This window comes from Salmo trutta, chromosome 16, assembly GCF_901001165.1.
Source record: "Salmo trutta chromosome 16, fSalTru1.1, whole genome shotgun sequence".
NCBI classification, from domain to species: Eukaryota; Metazoa; Chordata; class Actinopteri; order Salmoniformes; family Salmonidae; genus Salmo; species Salmo trutta.
In genome coordinates this window covers 34,473,302-34,491,388 of record NC_042972.1, presented here as the reverse complement: position 1 = coordinate 34,491,388, position 18,087 = coordinate 34,473,302, and the positions used below count along the sequence as shown (strand labels likewise).

At 44.8% G+C, this 18,087-nt stretch overlaps 1 protein-coding gene across 3 annotated transcripts in view; it reads left to right on the top strand.

Annotated features, from left to right (window-relative positions):
- The window catches only part of LOC115150642 (ephrin type-A receptor 8-like), a 180,111-nt gene that overhangs the window by 53,164 nt on the left and 108,860 nt on the right, over positions 1 to 18,087 (top strand). The gene's annotated exons all lie outside the window — the stretch shown is intronic.

Below are 18,087 nucleotides of genomic sequence, written 5' to 3'. Positions count from 1 at the left end.
TAGATGACATCGCCGAAGTCGAGGATCGGTAGGATGGTCAGTTTTACGAGGGTATGTTTGGCAGCATGAGTGAAGGATGCTTTGTTGCGATATAGGAAGCCGATTCTAGATTTAATTTTGGATTGGAGATGCTTAATGTGAGTCTGGAAGGAGAGTTTATAGTCTAACCAGACACCTAGGTATTTGTAGTTTTCCAAGTATCCTAAGTCAGAGCCGTCCAGAGTAGTGATGCTGGACGGGAGGGCGGGTGCGGGCAGTGATCTATTGAATAGCATGCATTTAGTTTTACTTGCATTTAAGAGCAGTTGGAGGCCACGGAAGGAGAGTTGTATGGCATTGACGCTCGTCTGGAGGTTAGTTAACAGTGTCCAAAGAGGGGCCAGAAGTATACAGAATGGTGTCGTCTGCGTAGAGGTGGATCAGAGAAACACCAGCAACAAGAGCGACATCATTGATGTATACACAGAAGAGAGTCGGCCCGAGAATTGAACCCTGTGGCACCCACATAGAGACTGCCAGAGGTCGGGACAACAGGCCCGACCTCTGAACTCCATCAGAGAAGTAGTTGGTAAACCAGGCGAGAGCAATTCAAGTCCACCTATAGGCCTACCGCTGGCCAATCAGATAGCTCAGATCACCATGTATGCACAGTTTCCTCACGCCATAGACGGTGAAAAGACGCCTTGAACGCACAACAAAGTTGATCATGTAAGATTTCAAAACTTGTAAAACCATGATTGGAGAGGGACTCAACGAATACAGCAAAGAGCTGCTGTTTGTAAGAGTAAGTTCATGTTTAGGTTGTTATTCAGCACTGTCAACACCTTGTTCAACACTTTATAAGCCATAAATTGCGTTTTCTCCCTAATTCCACTAACGCTACAACCAGCATTGTAGCTGCAGTGAATGAGTATTACAACATGTTTCGATAAGCTTGCTTTGTTATTATTAGGTGCTTGTATCTTTTTTAATATCGAGGAATATTTCACTTTCTCTGGTCATAGGATTAACAACATGAATTGATGCACGAGGTAGAAATAATGCAGTGCAACTTGAGTTTCGCCATCAGCTGGAAGACTGTGTCCCCCTTTCAAATCAAATCAAATCAAATTGTATTTGTCACATGCACCAAATACAACACGTGTAGACCTTGCAGTGAAATGCTTACTTACAAGCCCTTAACCAACAATGCAGTTTTAAGAAAATAAATTAAAAAGAGATGAGAATAATTAAAGAGCAGCAGTAAATAACAATAGAGGGGCTATATACAGGGGGTATCGGTACAGAGTCAATATGCGGGGGCACCGGTGTGTGGGGCACCGGTTTTCTCAGCGGATTTGAGGGAGAGAGGAGGGATGGTGAGATGAGAGGCAACCTCACTGCTGCCCCCTCCATCCCCTCAGACTGTCCATGAGATGCAGGCCATCAGTCCAGTAATAATATATATATATATATATATATATATATACAATCACTCATCTGTGCAAATTATCTATTACCAGTGTGATCATATGCCTACAATTTTGAAATATTATATAAAAAAATGGTCTGAGAAGAACAACATTGGGAGGAGGGTCACGTGACCAATGGGTGTTATGGTCACTAGTCACCAGAGCTCTGCAAACCCAATACCTATTTTTCATATTTTATTACATTATTTAGATAATGAACTCTTAAAGAATTATCCCAAGACTGACTAACAATGCCAACTACCCAAGGAGGTAAGAAAAATGCCACTTCTCTTACTTCTTCGCCTTCAATTAAGAGTCAGAAGACAGCCCTCAGCACTGAAACTGAGGCCTTCATAGCTGGTGCAATTTCTGAGTTGTTAGCCAAGCAACAGAACTCTCTCAAGGCTATGCTACAATGGGTGTTAGCTGTGGCGGTGGAACCACTCAACAAAAAACATCAAGAGATTGTAGCGGCTGTTGAAGCTCTAACTCAAGATGGCTTAAATGGAGGACTGTTCACATCACTCAAATGTACGATTCATTTCTTTAAAAGAAGCAGACGAGACTGATGATCCCATCGAATTCCTAAAGAGAATGATCTCTAAATGGATCCCATCCATTTCTCACAAGGTTGAGATAGAAGGAGCCCATCACATCTACTCGGGACTTAGGACTGGTAATGCTTCAGACAGACCGAGGACATGGATCTTCAAGGTCCTCCGGTACAACGACTGCCAAGCCATTCTACCAGGAGCCAGAGCAACAGAGCTCATTTGTCTATCCAGCAACGCTCTGGGCCACACAGAGGGGAGAGCGCCTGTCATTCACCACAGCACAAGACGCCGAGGAGTTAGTGGCATCACTGGGAGCGGACAATCACGAGCACCATAGTGAACACCACACAGGGCCACGTCTCTCTCGGTTCCGGACTGTGGGCCGTCTCTCTACGGGGCACTGTCGCCGGAAGCTCTGGACGGGGCACTGTCGCCGGAAGCTCTGGACGGGGCACTGTTGCCGGAAGCTCTGGACGAGGCAATGTTGCCGGACGCTCTGGACGAGGCACTGTTGCCGGACACTCTGGACGAGGCACTGTTGCCGGACACTCTGGACGAGGCACTGTTCCCGGACACTCTGGACGAGGTACTGTTGCCGGAAGCTTTGGACGGGGACTGTGCACTGAAGGCCTGATGCATGGGGCTGGCTTAGGAAGCGCCAGACTAGGGACACACACCACAGGGCTAGTGCGAGGAGCAGGAGCAGGACGAGCTGGACTGGGCTGACGCACTGGAGGCCTGGTGCGTGGGGCTGGTAGTGGAGGTACCAGACTGGAGACACGCACCCCAAGGCTAGTGCGAGGAGAGGGAACAGGACGTACTAGACTGGGCTGACGCACTGAAGGCCTGGTGCGTGGGGCTGGCTTTGGAGGCGCCAGACTGAAGACACGCACCTCAGGGCTAGTGCGGGGAGCGGGAACAGGATACACTGGACCGTAGAGGCGCACTGGCGATCTCGAGCGCAGGACTGGCACCGCCCGTACTGGCTGGGTGCTCACTTCCCCCCCGGCAAATGCAGGATGCTGGCACCGAGCACACCGGCCTGTGGATACTCGGCCTCGCCGCCGTGCGCATCACCCCATAGCACGGGGCCTGACCAGTACCACGCTACCTCCGGTAAGCACGGGGAGTTGGCTTAGGGCTCAACCCTGGCCCTGCCACACTACCCGTGTGCCCCCCCAAAAAAATTATTGGGGCTGCCTCTCACGCTTCCATGCCAGCCGTGTTCCAGTATAACAGTCCCGGTCCTCTCCAGCCTTCCTCCATGGTCCCTCTCCGGCTAGAATCTCCTCCCAAGTCCACGACTCCAGATAACTCCTCTCCCGCTCCTTACCCCGCTGCTTGGTCCGTTGGTGGTGGGAAGTTCTGTAACGGCTGTCGTATGGAGTAGACCAAAACGCAGCGGGTTGTGTGCTCATATTTACTTTTATTGAACACTTACAAAAACAAAACAAGAAAATGAACGAACGACAAACAGTCTTGCAGGCTACACACAGCAATGCAAAAACAACTTCCAAGTGAAAAAAGGGCTACCTAAGGATGACTCCCAATCAGCAACAACGATGTACAGCTGTTCCTGATTGAGAGCCATACCAGGCCAACAAAGAAATACACAACCTAGAAAATCATAGAAATACAAAACCAGAACAATACCCCAAAACCCCTACAACACAAAATAAACACACCCCGCTTACATAATAACATACCCAATAAACCCCGAAACACTCTAAACAAACGCCCCCTGCCACGTCCTGACCAAACTATAATAACAAATAACCCCTTTACTGGTCAGGACGTGACAGTCTGGTGGTAGCTGGCTAGCTAACTTGTCTCATGTTGCTATGACAACAACTGCATAGCTAGAGAAGTCAACTATTTATTTTATTTATTTTTATTTCACCTTTATTTAACCAGGTAGGCAAGTTGAGAACAAGTTCTCATTTACAATTGCGACCTGGCCAAGATAAAGCAAAGCAGTTCGACAACATACAACAACACAGAGTTACACATGGAGTAAACAACATACAGTCAATAATACAGTAGAAAAAAATAAGACTATATACAATGTGAGCAAATGATGTGAGATAAGGGAGGTAAAGGCAAAAAAATGCCATGGTGGCAAAGTAAATAAAGTATAGCAAGAAAAACACTGGAATGGTAGATTTGTAGTTTGAAGAAAGTTCAAAGTTCAAATATAAATAATATGGTGCAAAGGAGCAAAATAAATAAAATAAATAAATACAGTAGGGGAAGAGGTAGTAGTTTGGGCTAAATTATAGATGGGCTATGTACAGGTGCAGTGATCTGTGAGCTGCTCTGACAGCTGGTGCTTAAAGCTAGTGAGAGAGATAAGTGTTTCCAGTTTCAGAGATTTTTGTAGTTCGTTCCAGTCGTTGGCAGCAGAGAACTGGAAGGAGAGACGACCAAAGGAGGAGTTGGCTTTAGGGGTGACCAGAGAGATATACCTGCTGGAGCGTGTGCTACAGGTGGGTGCTGCTATGGTGACCAGTGAGCGGAGATAAGGGGGGACTTTACCTAGCAGGGTCTTGTAGATGACCTGGAGCCAATGTGTTTGGCGACGATTATGAAGTGAAGGCCAGCCAACGAGAGCATACAGGTCGCAGTGGTGGGTTGTATATGGGGCTTTGGTGACAAAACGGATGGCACTGTGATAGACTGCATCCAGCTTGTTGAGTAGGGTATTGGAGGCTATTTTGTAAATGACATCGCCGAAGTCGAGGATTGGTAGGATGGTCAGTTTTACGAGGGTATGTTTGGCAGCATGAGTGAAGGATGCTTTGTTGCGAAATAGGAAGCCAATTCTAGATTTCACTTTGGATTGGAGATGATTGATATGAGTCTGGAAGGAGAGTTTACAGTCTAACCAGACACCTAGGTATTTGTAGTTGTCCACAAATTCTAAGTTAGAACCGTCCAGAGAAGTTATGCTGGATGGGCGGGCAGGTGCAGGCAGCGATCGGTTGAAGAGCATGCATTTAGTTTTACTTGTGTTTAGGAGCAGTTGGAGACCACGGAAGGAGAGTTGAATGGCATTGAAGCTCGTCTGGAGGGTTGTTATCACAGTGTCCAAAGAAGGGCCAGAAGTATACAGAATGGTGTCGTCTGCGTAGAGGTGGATCAGAGATTCACCAGCAGCAAGAGCGACATCATTTATGTATACAGAGAAAAGAGTTGGCCCAAGAATTGAACCCTGTGGTACCCCCATAGAGACTGCCAGAGGTCCAGACAGTAGGCCCTCCGATTTGACACACTGAACTCTGTCAGAGAAGTAGTTGGTGAACCAGGCGACGCAATCGTTTGAGAAACCAAGGCTACTAAGTCTGCCGATGAGGATGTGGTGATTAACAGAGTCAAAAGCTTTGGCCAGGTTAATGAATACGGCAGCACAGTATTGTTTCTTATCGATGGCGGTTACGATGTCGTTTAGGACCTTGAGCGTGGCTGAGGTGCACCCATGACCAGCTCTGAAACCAGATTGCATAGCGGAGAGGGTGCGGTGGGATTCGAAATAGTCGGTAATCTGTTTGTTGACTTGGCTTTCAAAGACCTTAGAAAGGCAGGGTAGGATGGATATAGGTCTGTAGCAATTTGGGTCAAGAGTGTCACCTCCTTTGAAGAGAGGGATGACAGCAGCTGCTTTCCAATCTATGGGAATCTCAGACGACACGAAAGAGAGGTTGAACAGGCTAGTAATAGGGGTTGCAATAATTTCGGCAGATAATTTTAGAAAGAAAGGGTCCAGATTGTCAAGCCCAGCTGATTTGTAGGGGTCCAGATTTTGCAGCTCTTTCAGAACATCAGCTGAATGGATTTGGGAGAAGGAAAATGGGGGAGACTTGGGCGAGTAGCTGTGGGGGGTGCAGTGCTGTTGAATGCAGTAGGGGTAGTTAGGTGGAAAGCATGGCCAGCCGTAGAAAAATGCTTATTGAAATTCTCAATTATAGTGGGCTTATCGGTGGTGACAGAGTTTCCTATCCTCAGTGCAGTGGGCAGTTGGGAGGAGGTGTTCTTATTCTCCATGGACTTTACAATGTCCCAGAACTTTTTAGAGTTGGAGTTGCACGAAGCAAATTTTTGTTTGAAAAAGCTAGCCTTGGCGTTTCTAACTGCCTGTGTGTATTGGTTTCTAACTTCCCTAAAAAGTTGCATATCGCGGGGGCAGTTTGATGCTAATGCAGAACGCCACAGGATATTTTTGTGTTGGTTAAGGGCAGTCAGGTCTGGGGAGAACCAAGGGCTATATCTGTTCCTGGTTCTAAATTTCTTGAAAGGGGCATGCTTATTTAAGATGGAGAGGAAGGCATTTAAAAAAAATAACCAGGCATCCTCTACTGACGGGATGAGGTCAATATCCTTCCAGGATACCAGGGCCAGGTCGATTAGAAAGGCTTGCTCGTTGAAATGTTTCAGGGAGCGCTTGACAGTGATGAGTGGAGGTCGTTTGACCGCTGACCCATTACGGGTGCAGGCAATGAGGCAGTGATCGCTGAGATCTTGGTTGAAAACAGCAGAGGTGTAATTAGAGGGCACATTGGTTAGGATGATATCTATGAGGGTGCCAGTGTTTGCGGCTTTGGGGTTGTACCTGGTGGGTTCATTAATAATTTGTGTGAGATTGAGGGCATCAAGCTTGGATTGTAGAATGGCTGGGGTGTTAAGCATGTCCCAGTTTAGGTCGCCTAGTAGCACGAGCTCTGAAGATAGATGGGGGGCAATCAGTTCACATATGGTGTCCAGAGCACAGCTAGGGGCCGAGGGGGGTCTATAGCAGGCGGCAACGGTGAGAGACTTGTTTTTGGAGAGGTGGATTTTTAAAAGTAGAAGTTCAAATTGTTTGGGTACAGACCTGGATAGCAGGACAGAACTCTGCAGGCTATCTCTGCAGTAGATTGCAACACCGCCCCCTTTGGTCGTTCTATCTTGTCTGAAAACGTTGTAGTTAGGGATGAAGATTTCACAGTTTTTGGTGGACTTCCTAAGCCAAGATTCAGACACAGCTAGGTCATCCGGGTTGGCAGAGTGTGCTAAAGCAGTGAATAAAACAAACTTAGGGAGGAGGCTTCTAATGTTAACATGCATGAAACCAAGGCTATTACGGTTACAGAAGTCATCAAAAGAGAGCGCCTGGGGAGTAGGAGTGGAGCCAGGCACTGCAGGGCCTGGATTCACCTCTACATCCTCAGAGGAGCAGAGAAGAATAAGTATGAGGGTACGGCTAAAAGCTATAAGAATTGGTCGTCTGTGACGTCCAGAATAGAGAGAAAAAGGAGCAGGTTTCTGGGGGCGATAAAATAGCTTCAAGGTATAATGTGCAGACAAAGGTATGGTGGGATGTGAGTACAGAGGAGTTAAACCTAGGCATTTAGTGATTATGAGAGAGATATTGTCTCTAGAAACATCATTGAAACCAGAAGATGTCATAGCATGTGTATTACGATCACCACTGAATTATTTTGCAAGATAATTCTCCATGTTTGTGCTACATTTAGGCTTAATAATTCAGTCAATTGAGCATTTCTTGCCATTCTCATATCTCCATTGTGCCAGGTAATGCAAGATATTCAGGAAATAGAGTAAGAGATGAAGGGGTGATGGGAGGGTTTTAGTGATAGCTGCGTTCAGTCACGGTTATAACATTGAGTGGAGAGGGAGGACTGTTGTGTCCTAACTTGTCAGGGAGTGGAGGGATTCTTTATTTCAATTGTTGTGATACATTTTGCAGGGTTATTGGGGTGGAATGAAAATCTGAAGGGTTTTGTAATTTTATATATACTTTTATCCAACAATGGATATGTTTTCTGTTTTTTATGGAATATCTGGTTTAAAATGATTTAGTTGGCAGCTGAATAGTCATTTTATAACTATCATAAGTTACCCCCCCCCCTTTTATCCATCAAACTGGTATTCACATCACCACAGATGGATCATGGCTAATTTAGTGATCATTTCCTCTAATCTGAGGGGTTCTAATGAGCCAAATAAGTTAATTAAATGTCTTGATTTATTACATAGGAATAAAGTTGACATTGCTCTATTGCAAGAGACACATATTTTAGAGGGTGATGTCTGGAGACTTCAGAACAAATACTACAAACTGGCAGCTGCTTCCGGCTTCATATCTAAATCTAAAGGGGTGCTTATTCTACATAAATGCAATCTACCCCATCCCAATTGAAAAAAGTGGAAATGATAAACAGGGCAGATTTACTTACATATGTTCCACTCTGTATGGAAGGAAAACGTCATTTGTATCTATTTAGGCTCCTAATTCATATGACAAAGATTTTCTCCCTACTGTAAACAGAAGCCTGCTCAATTTATCGGATTATACACTTGTTATTGGAACTGACATGAATGCCATTATTGATTCTAAGCTAGGTGGATGTGGACCTTCTCATAGCTCATCACAAGTGAATGCTTCCAATGCACTTAAACAATTTCTTAAAGATCTCCATTTTAATGACTGTTGGAGAAGTTATAATCCCACAACTAAGGACTATACATGCTTTTCTGCTAGATTGAAACTTTCTAGAGAATTGACTACGTTTTAACATCTACTGATATTACAGATAACATGGAATTTATAAAAACATTACCAGCCATTCTATCTGATCATAATCCCATTCTTTGTAAATTTGAAATCTTCCCAATGAAAAAGCGTGCACTGAGAGGATTAATTATACTTTACTGCACAACTCTGACTTCATCTTTCAGTTTAGATCCAATTTAAAATATTTTTAAGAAATACATTCTTATTCAGTGGAGGACTCGACTATGGTATGGTTAGCTGTAAAAGGTTTCAGAAGAGGAAACACTACACATTTTTCCTCTAATTTACAGAAATGAAGACTCCAGAAAATCAGTGAAACAGAAAATCATTGTAAAATTCTGGAAGACTCCTTTAAAAACAACTATTCAACGGAGAAAGAAATTGAATGAAAAACAATTAGACTGAAACTTAATGACCTGTTGCAAAGTAGAGCAGAATTCATTATGCAGAGGGTGTGACAAAAATACTATTTTCAAGGGAGTAGGCCTAGCAATTTACTGGCGCTGCAGCTTAAACATGCTGAAACAAGATCATCAATACAGCTGATCAGATCCCCTACTAAAGGACGGATATCTGATCGGCAGTATCTGGAGAACCTTACGTTGCCCAAACTCTCAAGAAGAAACAGTTTTATTAGAGTAACCTGTCACTTTATCTGAACTGAAAGCTGCTCTTTTAAATATGAAGAAAGATAAAGCGCCTGTTATTGATGGAATACCTCCTGAACTCATTCTCAACTTTTCGGATGAGCTTGGACCAGTTATTCTTAAATCGCTTAACATTTCTATAGAAAAAGGACAATTCCACAGAGACATCAATACAGCTATTATATTCCTTATCCCTAAGAAAGGAAGTACCTCACAAATTTTGATAACTGTTGGCCAATCAGTTTAATCCAAACCTAAATGAAGCTGTATGCCAAAGTTCTAGCCATGCGCCTACATGAAGTTATTAACACGCTCATACATCCTGACCAAACATGTTTTTTTAAGGGTCGTCAGGCAGCCATCAGGCATTAATGTGGTTGCTGAGGCTTACAATCTGGGTACCCCGTGGGCTGTGTTATCATTAGATGCAGAGAAAGCCTTTGACCGCTTAGAGTGGGAAAATGTATGACTTGTTCTTGAACATTATGGTTTTGGGGCTAGATTGATACTTATGATCCGCACCGTGTACAATTGAAGTCGGAAGTTTACATACACCTTAGCCAAATACATTTCACTCAGTTTTTCAAAATTCCTGACATTTAATTCTAGTAAAAATTCCCTGTCTTAGGTCAGTTAGGATCACCACTTTATTTCAAGAATGTGAAAAGTCAGAATAATAGTAGAGAGAAGGATTTATTTCAGCCTTTATTTCTGTCATCACATTCCCAGTGGGTCAGAAATGTACATACACTCAATTAGTATTTGGTAGCATTGCCTTTTAAATGTTTAACTTGGGTCAAACATTTCGGGTAGCCTTCCACAAGCTTCTCACAATAAGTTGGGTGAATTTTGGCCTATTCCTCCTGACAGAGCTGTTGTAACTGAGTCAGATTTGTAGGCCTCCTTGCTCACACGCGCTTTTTCAGTTCTGCCCACAAATGTTCTATAGGATTGAGATCAGGGCTTTGTGATGGCCACTCCAATACCTTGACTTTGCTGTCCTTAAGCCATTTTGCCACAACTTTGGAAATATGCTTGGGATCATTGTCCATTTGGAAGACCCATTTGCGACCAAGCTTTAACTTCCTGACTGATGTCTTGAGATGTTGCTTCATTATATCCGCATAATTGTCCTTCCTCATGATGCCATCTATATTGTGAAGTGCACCAGTCCCTCCTGCAGCAAAGCACCCTCACAACATGATGCTGGCACCCCCGTGCTTCACGTTTGGGATGGTGTTCTTCGGCTTGCAAGCCTCGCCCAAGCCTCCAAACATAAAGATGGTCATTATGGCCAAACAGTTCTATTTTTTTTCATCAAACCATAGGACCTTTTCTCCAAAAAGTACAATCTTTGTCCCAATGTGCAGTTGCAAACCGTAGTCTGGCTTCTTTATGGCGGTTTTGGAGCAGTGGCTTCTTCCTTGCTGAGCGGCCTTTAAGGTTATGTCGATGTAGGACTCTGGTTTTACTGTGGATATAGATACTTTTGTACCTGTTTCCTCCAGCATTTTCACAAGGTCCTTTGCTATTGTTCTGCACTTTTTGCACCAAAGTACGTTCATCTCTAGGAGAGAGAAATTGTCTCCTTCCTGAGCGGTATGATGGCTGCGTGGTCCCATGGTGTTTATACTTGCAAACTATTGTTTACGCAGATGAGTGTGGTACCTTCAGACGTTTGGAAATTGCTCCCAAGGATGAACCAGACTTGTGGAGGTCTACAATGTCTTTTCTGAGGTCTTGGCTGGTTTCTTTTGATTTTCCAATGGTGTCAAGCAAAAAGGCACTGCTTTAGAAGGTAGACCTTGAAATATTCTGCTCAAAAAAATAAAGGGAACACTTAAACAACACATCCTAGATCTGAATGAAAGAAATAATCTTATTAAATACTTTTTTCTTTACATAGTTGAATGTGTTGACAACAAAATCACACAAAAATAATCAATGGAAATCCAATTTATCAAACCATGGAGGTCTGGATTTGGAGTCACACTCAAAATTAAAGTGGAAAACCACACTACAGGCTGATCCAACTTTGATGTAATGTCCTTAAAACAAGTCAAAATTAGGCTCAGTAGTGTGTGTGGCCTCCACGTGCCTGTATGACCTCCCTACAACGCCTGGGCATGCTCCTGATGAGGTGGCGGATGGTCTCCTGAGGGATCTCCTCCCAGACCTGGACTAAAGCATCCGCCAACTCCTGGACAGTCTGTGGTGCAATGTGGCGTTGGTGGATGGAGCGAGACATGATGTCCCAGATGTGCTCAATTGGATTCAGGTCTGGGGAACGGGCGGGCCAGTCCATAGCATCAATGCCTTCCTCTTGCAGGAACTGCTGACACACTCCAGCCACATGAGGTCTAGCATTGTCTTGCATTAGGAGGAACCCAGGGCCAACCGCACCAGCATATGGTCTCACAAGGGGTCTGAGGATCTCATCTTGGTACCTAATGGCAGTCAGGCTACCTCTGGCGAGCACATGGAGGGCTGTGCGGCCCCCCAAAGAAATGCCACCCCACACCATGACTGACCCACCGCCAAACCGGTCATGCTGGAGGATGTTGCAGGCAGCAGAACGTTCTCCACGGCGTCTCCAGACTCTGTCACGTCTGTCACGTGCTCAGTGTGAACCTGCTTTCATCTGTGAAGAGCACAGGGCGCCAGTGGCGAATTTGCCAATCTTGGTGTTCTCTGGCAAATGCCAAACATCCTGCACGGTGTTGGGCTGTAAGCACAACCCCCACCTGTGGACGTCGGGCCCTCATACCACCCTCATGGAGTCTGTTTCTGACCGTTTGAGCAGACACATGCACATTTGTGGCCTGCTGGAGGTCATTTTGCAGGGCTCTGGCAGTGCTTCTCCTGCTCCTCCTTGCACAAAGGCGGAGGTAGCACTCCTGCTGCTGGGTTGTTGCCCTCCTACGGCCTCCTCCATGTCTCCTGATGTACTGGCCTGTCTCCTGGTAGCGCCACGAAGCTCTGGACACTACGCTGACAGACACAGCAAACCTTCTTGCCACAGCTCGCATTGATTTGCCATCCTGGATGAGCTGCACTACCTGAGCCACTCCGTCTCATGCTACCACTAGAGTGAAAGCACCGCCAGCATTCAAAAGTGACCAAAACATCAGCCAGGAAGCATAGGAACTGAGAAGTGGTCTGTGGTCCCCACCTGCAGAACCACTCCTTTATTGGGGGTGTCTTGCTAATTGCCTATAATTTCCACCTGTTGTCTATTCCATTTGCACAACAGCATGTGAAATGTATTGTCAATCAGTGTTGCTTCCTAAGTGGACAGTTTGATTTCACAGAAGTGTGATTGACTTGGAGTTACATGGTGTTGTTTAAGTGTTCCCTTTATTTTTTTGAGCAGTGTATATACCCCTCCCCCGATAACAGTTTGCCACTGGATAGAATGATCACGGTCCTGTACTGTACACTCACCAGCCAGTTTATTAGGTACACCACCCCGTTCACAAAAATGGGTCATGATTTGCTATATAACACAAGCAGACAGGCATCAAGGCATTCAGTTACTGTTTGATTAAATGTTAGAATTGGCAAAACAAGTGACCTAAGCAACTTTGAGCATGGTATGATCGTCGGTGCCAGGCACGCCAGATCCAGAAACTCAGAATCGTCCTCCTGAGCTTTTCACACATGACAGTGTCTAGGTTTCCTGAGAATGGTGCTACAAACAAAAAACATCCAGTCAGCGGCAGTCCTGTGGGTGAACAAAGCTTGTTGATGAGACAGATCGAAGGAGAATGACAAGAATCGTGCAAGCTAAGAAGCGGGCCTCAAATAGACAATTAACAGCGCAGCACAACAGTGCAGGACGGCATCTTGGAACACACAATTTGGCAATCCTTGTTACAGACAGGCTATACGACCACACCAGGTTCCACTCCTATAAGCTAAAAACAAGAAGAAATGGCTTCAGTGGACACATGATCACCAACAATGGACAATTGAGGAGTGGAAAAATATTGCCTGTTCCAACAAATCCCGGCTCCTGTTGCGTCATGCTGATGGCAGAGTCAGGATTTGGCATAAGCAACCTGAGTCCATGGACCCATCCTGCCTGGTGTCAACGTTTCACACTGGTGGTAGTGATGTACCGCCGTTCAATCTGCAGAAACTGCGTGATGCCAGTGCATTAGCATGGACCAATATCCCTGTGGAACGTGTCCGACTTCATGCCCCGAGAATCCATGCCCCGAAGAATACAGGTTCTTCTGGAGGAAAAGGGGGGTCCAACCCGGTACTATATAGGTGTACCTAATAAACTGGACTGTGAGTGTTTATCTTTGTAATCAGTGATTTTTAAGGCGGCAACACCAACGACATAAAACTGAGCGACACACATTATACTAGTAAAAAAAGGGATTTTAATTTCCTTCTTTGTTTTTATTGATCTATACAATATATTAAATACTTCTGCTCACTGTCTAGCATTCAAAATAATAGATAGATATCTCAAAATTCCCAAAACATATCACTACACCTCAACACATGACCAGTGGGACATGCCAATTTACTAGCCCCCAGTAGTTTCTATAATGCATACAAATAGATGTTCTACAGTATAAAGGACTTACATATATGTTCTTATTAAATAACAAATAAACAGAACATTTACTATGGTGCCAAAGTAAAGGGAAAGCGTTTATCACCACAATTCACGAATTACACTGTTTATTTGTGGTTATACAAACAATAAATAGCCCATAAGGTGATGGTTGAGAAATTGTGTATTTCTGAGAGGAAAAATTGACTTTCAAAAGTAAAAAAAAACAAACAATGATGTTCTGTTGGAAACCTGACCCTATGAGGGAAATTTGATTTTGAACACTTGCTCTCTCAGGTTATTTTTCCTTCATGTTTACTTCTCCTGTTTGATTTTAAACTTGTTGTTGTGCTGGAGACTGCGTTGCAGGCATTAAAGCTAACTTCCTCTCCTTCTGCCCAGCCCATAATTCACCTGTTTTTCCTGAGACGCACGCCTCGGCAAGGCCTGCCGTGACCAGTGCTGTTAGAGAGGGAGAGAGAGAACGAGAAAGAGAGAATGAGAGAGGGAGAGGGAGAAAATGGAGAGAGAGAAATTAAAGAGACAGACGTGGGCCATAGTTCTGTGACAGGGGCTGTTTCAGGCAGTGACCGGTTGGTATTCGCCTGCTGATTTGATAGATGCTCCTTTCCTGCAGTGTGTAGCCTGAGTACCACACACACACACACACACACACACACACACACACACACACACACACACACACACACACTCATTGTGTGTTGGGGCGAGGGAAAGTAATGGCGGAAAGAATTTGACCACTACCCTGGGAAATATGTTTCATGTCCCTAACAAGCCAAAAGAACTTCAAAAGCTTCATAGACAGCTTTTTCATCAAGCACTTGCACTTAAAAAGAAGACTTACAGAGAGAGAGTAAAATAAAGAGAGAGAGAGAGAGAGAGAGAGAGAGAGAGATGAGGGTTTCTTTTTGTGGGTTTCTGTTATGAACAGAGAGCAGTGAAAGATGAACAAACAACATTTCAAGCTGAGAGCCCTTTAGGAGAAGCACTCTGGCCCCTCAAGCAAAATATTTAACTCTCTCATTGCTGGCACTACTGGAGTGGGTGTACTTGGAAAACAGCAATATCATTATATACTGTTATACTATTACTATCTTTCTCTGCCAGTCTGTCAGTTTCAACTATGACGACTTTGAGCAGTCATTTAGGTTTATTGTGGGTTCTTGAATGGCTCAGGAGTCAGAGTTTTGAGGCTCATACTCTGAGAAATTAAGGACACGTGCTTCTGCTGGTGTTGCTGGTCTGATTGTGTGGGAATGACGCTTTGCTCTGGCTGCAGATAGTTGTTTCTGTCCTGCTCAAAGTTGTCTACTGCTGTGAGGGGTTTGGAGTGCCAGGTGGATCAGAAGGAAGTGATGTCTGTGAGTTGGCTGGTTTGTGATTATAGATTTTCGAAGAGTGATAGTTGACTATCTTGTTCTGAGGCTGAGGCCATCCCAATGACTGGCTTGCTTTCTGGATTCTGATTATTATATATTGGTTGAGTGAGCTGTTCTTGGAGATGGTGCTCCCCAGATATATGAAGTGGTCGACATTCTGGAGCTCAGATCTACTGAGGTGGGTGCTGGGGCCACTGGGTTGGACAGGGGTGATAGTTGACTGAGGACTATGCTCCTGTGGCCCCCTGTACTATAACCATATTGAAACTGCACCACAACTGCTACTGTCACAATTAGTGCAAGCGGTAACCTATCCACTCTTATTTACTCTCTCCAGGGTAGTGATAGGTAAACAGTCTGCAGACCTGGCATTGAGTTAGGCTGTGCTCCGGGGCATGTCTGGGTGTCTGCACCAGTCAAGGGCTAGCTAATTCATATTACTATCTGGTCTCTATCTAATCACTCTGTGAATACCTGTCTCTTTCTCTCTTTCTCTCTGTCTCTCGTTCTCTCTCCCCCATCTCTTTCTCTCATATATCAGAGAAGCAGACGTGAACAACAACATGCTAATTACTGTCTCACTGCCCACTTCTTCCACATTATCTACAGTATGTCACAATAAAGAGACATCTACAGCACTGATGGTTGTGTATAAGTCCTATTCCAGACAGGCAGAGCAAATTAAATAAATGACTTGTACCATCCTCAAAAACAGGGGACTTTTTTATTTGAGAGGAAATTAAATGAATACCTTTGGGACACCTCTTATGTCTTCAAAGGCTTTGGCGTGATATGATGTATCAAAGTCTGCCAGAGAAACTTGTCTTGTTTTTTGTCCTTTATTCACAATGGCATAGCGGTATTCCCCCAGTGCCTGGCAGAATGACTAAATCCAGTCACATTGGGCTGATATTTTCATTATGTCACTTAAGCTAACACTTAAAGGTGCGTAATAGTGACATCAATTTGTGACCTTGGATTGAAAGAGGGGCTGAACGCATCATCAGCGCAAAATGGTGGGAGATAGGCACCATGGGGGAGGGAGAGGGAGAGGGAGAGAAAGATGACAGAGGGAGATGTGGGGAGGGGTGACAGTGCCATCTGTTTCAGTGTTCTGACCCACTGCCCTCCTCAGCACCAGCACACCCAAATTAGGACCTCCACCATGCCAACTATTTACAATACGAGAGAGAGCAGGAGCGAGAGAGCGAGAAAGAGAGTGAGAGAGAGAGAGAGAGAAGGGTGTGAACAGTCCTGAAAAGCTCATTTTAATGTGTGGAACATCAGCTGGTGTGACTGGGAACCCTGGGGCAGACATCAATTCCTCTTGATAAGTTTGTGAGAAGTGAAGGAAACTGGTAAACAAACAAACACACACAAACACAGAAAGAAAGAGAGAGAGAAGGAGAGAGAGAGAAATGGAGAAAAAGCACGAGAGAGAGAGAGATGGAGAGAAAGCAAGAGAGAGCAAGAGAGATAGAAGGAGATGGAGGGAGATTTCATTTTAGTCATTTAGCAGATGCTCCTTATCCAGAGCGACTCACAGTAGTGAATGCATACATTTCATTTCATACATTTTTGTTTCTGTGCTGGCCCCCCGTGGGAATCGAACCCACAACCCTGGCGTTGCAAACACCATGCGTTGCAAACACCATGCTCTACCAACTGAGCTACAGGGAAGGCTGGAGATAGAGGGAGGTAGAGAGTGGTGTAGCTATGCAGACCTCCCTGAGTATGAGGTGGAGGTTTGGGCTCCCAGGGCTCGGAGGGTAAACTGGGTCAAGGCGACATAACTGCGGTGATGCCCTGTCCAGGATGCTGTGACAACGGCCCCGTCCTCAGGCATCCCACCTCATCTGTCACACAGGTGTGTGTATCTCTGTATAGTGACAGCCTTTCCCTCAATGCCAGTAAGTCCAAGGACCTGATCGTGGACTACAGGAAACAGGGGGGAGAGCACGTTTCCATCCACATCAACGCGGCTGTAGTGGAGCGGGTCCAGAGCTTTGTTCCTTGGCGTCCACATCACTGAGAACTTAACATGTTCCACACACACCTGCACAGTCGTGAAGAGGGTACGACAGCACCTCTTCCTCTTCTGGGGCCGAGCTCCCTGCCACTTGGACCTTTATATCAGACGGTGTCAGAGGAAGGCCTGAAAAATTGCCAAATACTCCAGCCACCCTAGCCATAGACTGTTCACTCTGCGACAGTCCTGCAAACAGTACCAGAGAACCAGAGAATCGGCAATCGGACTAACAGGCTCCTAGACAGCTTCTACCCCCAAGCCATAAGACTACTAAATATTTAATCAAGTGGTTACCCTGTCTATTCTGAATTGACTCTATGCACACTCACAAGACTATATATACACTCACTCACACACACTACCCTGGCTCTGTCACACAAACACACACACATACACATGCACACAAACACTACATACTGAACACACACACAAACACAACAAACAAACACACACACACACACACACACACACTTTCACAGTCATCATATACTGTTAGTCTGTTCTTTATTTTACTCCTATTATTATCTATCCTAATGCCTAGTCACTTTACCCTGCCAGTACATACTATATTGTCCTCAAACACCTTGCACCCCTGCACAGTGATACGGTACAGGTATTGGTACTCCCTGTATATAGCTTCATTCTTGTGTACTTTACTCCTCTTGTGTTACAGTGATTAGAGCGTTGGGCCAGTAACCGAAAGGTTCTAGTTCACATTTCCATTTCACAACACAGGTGACACATTTTGTACGTGTGAAACTAAAATGCAAATATGAAAAGTACAAATATAAACATTTGACCTTTTTGCTATTTTTTTTCTCATTTTTAACTCTGAATCATTAGGAAAGACTCGTAAGTAAGCATT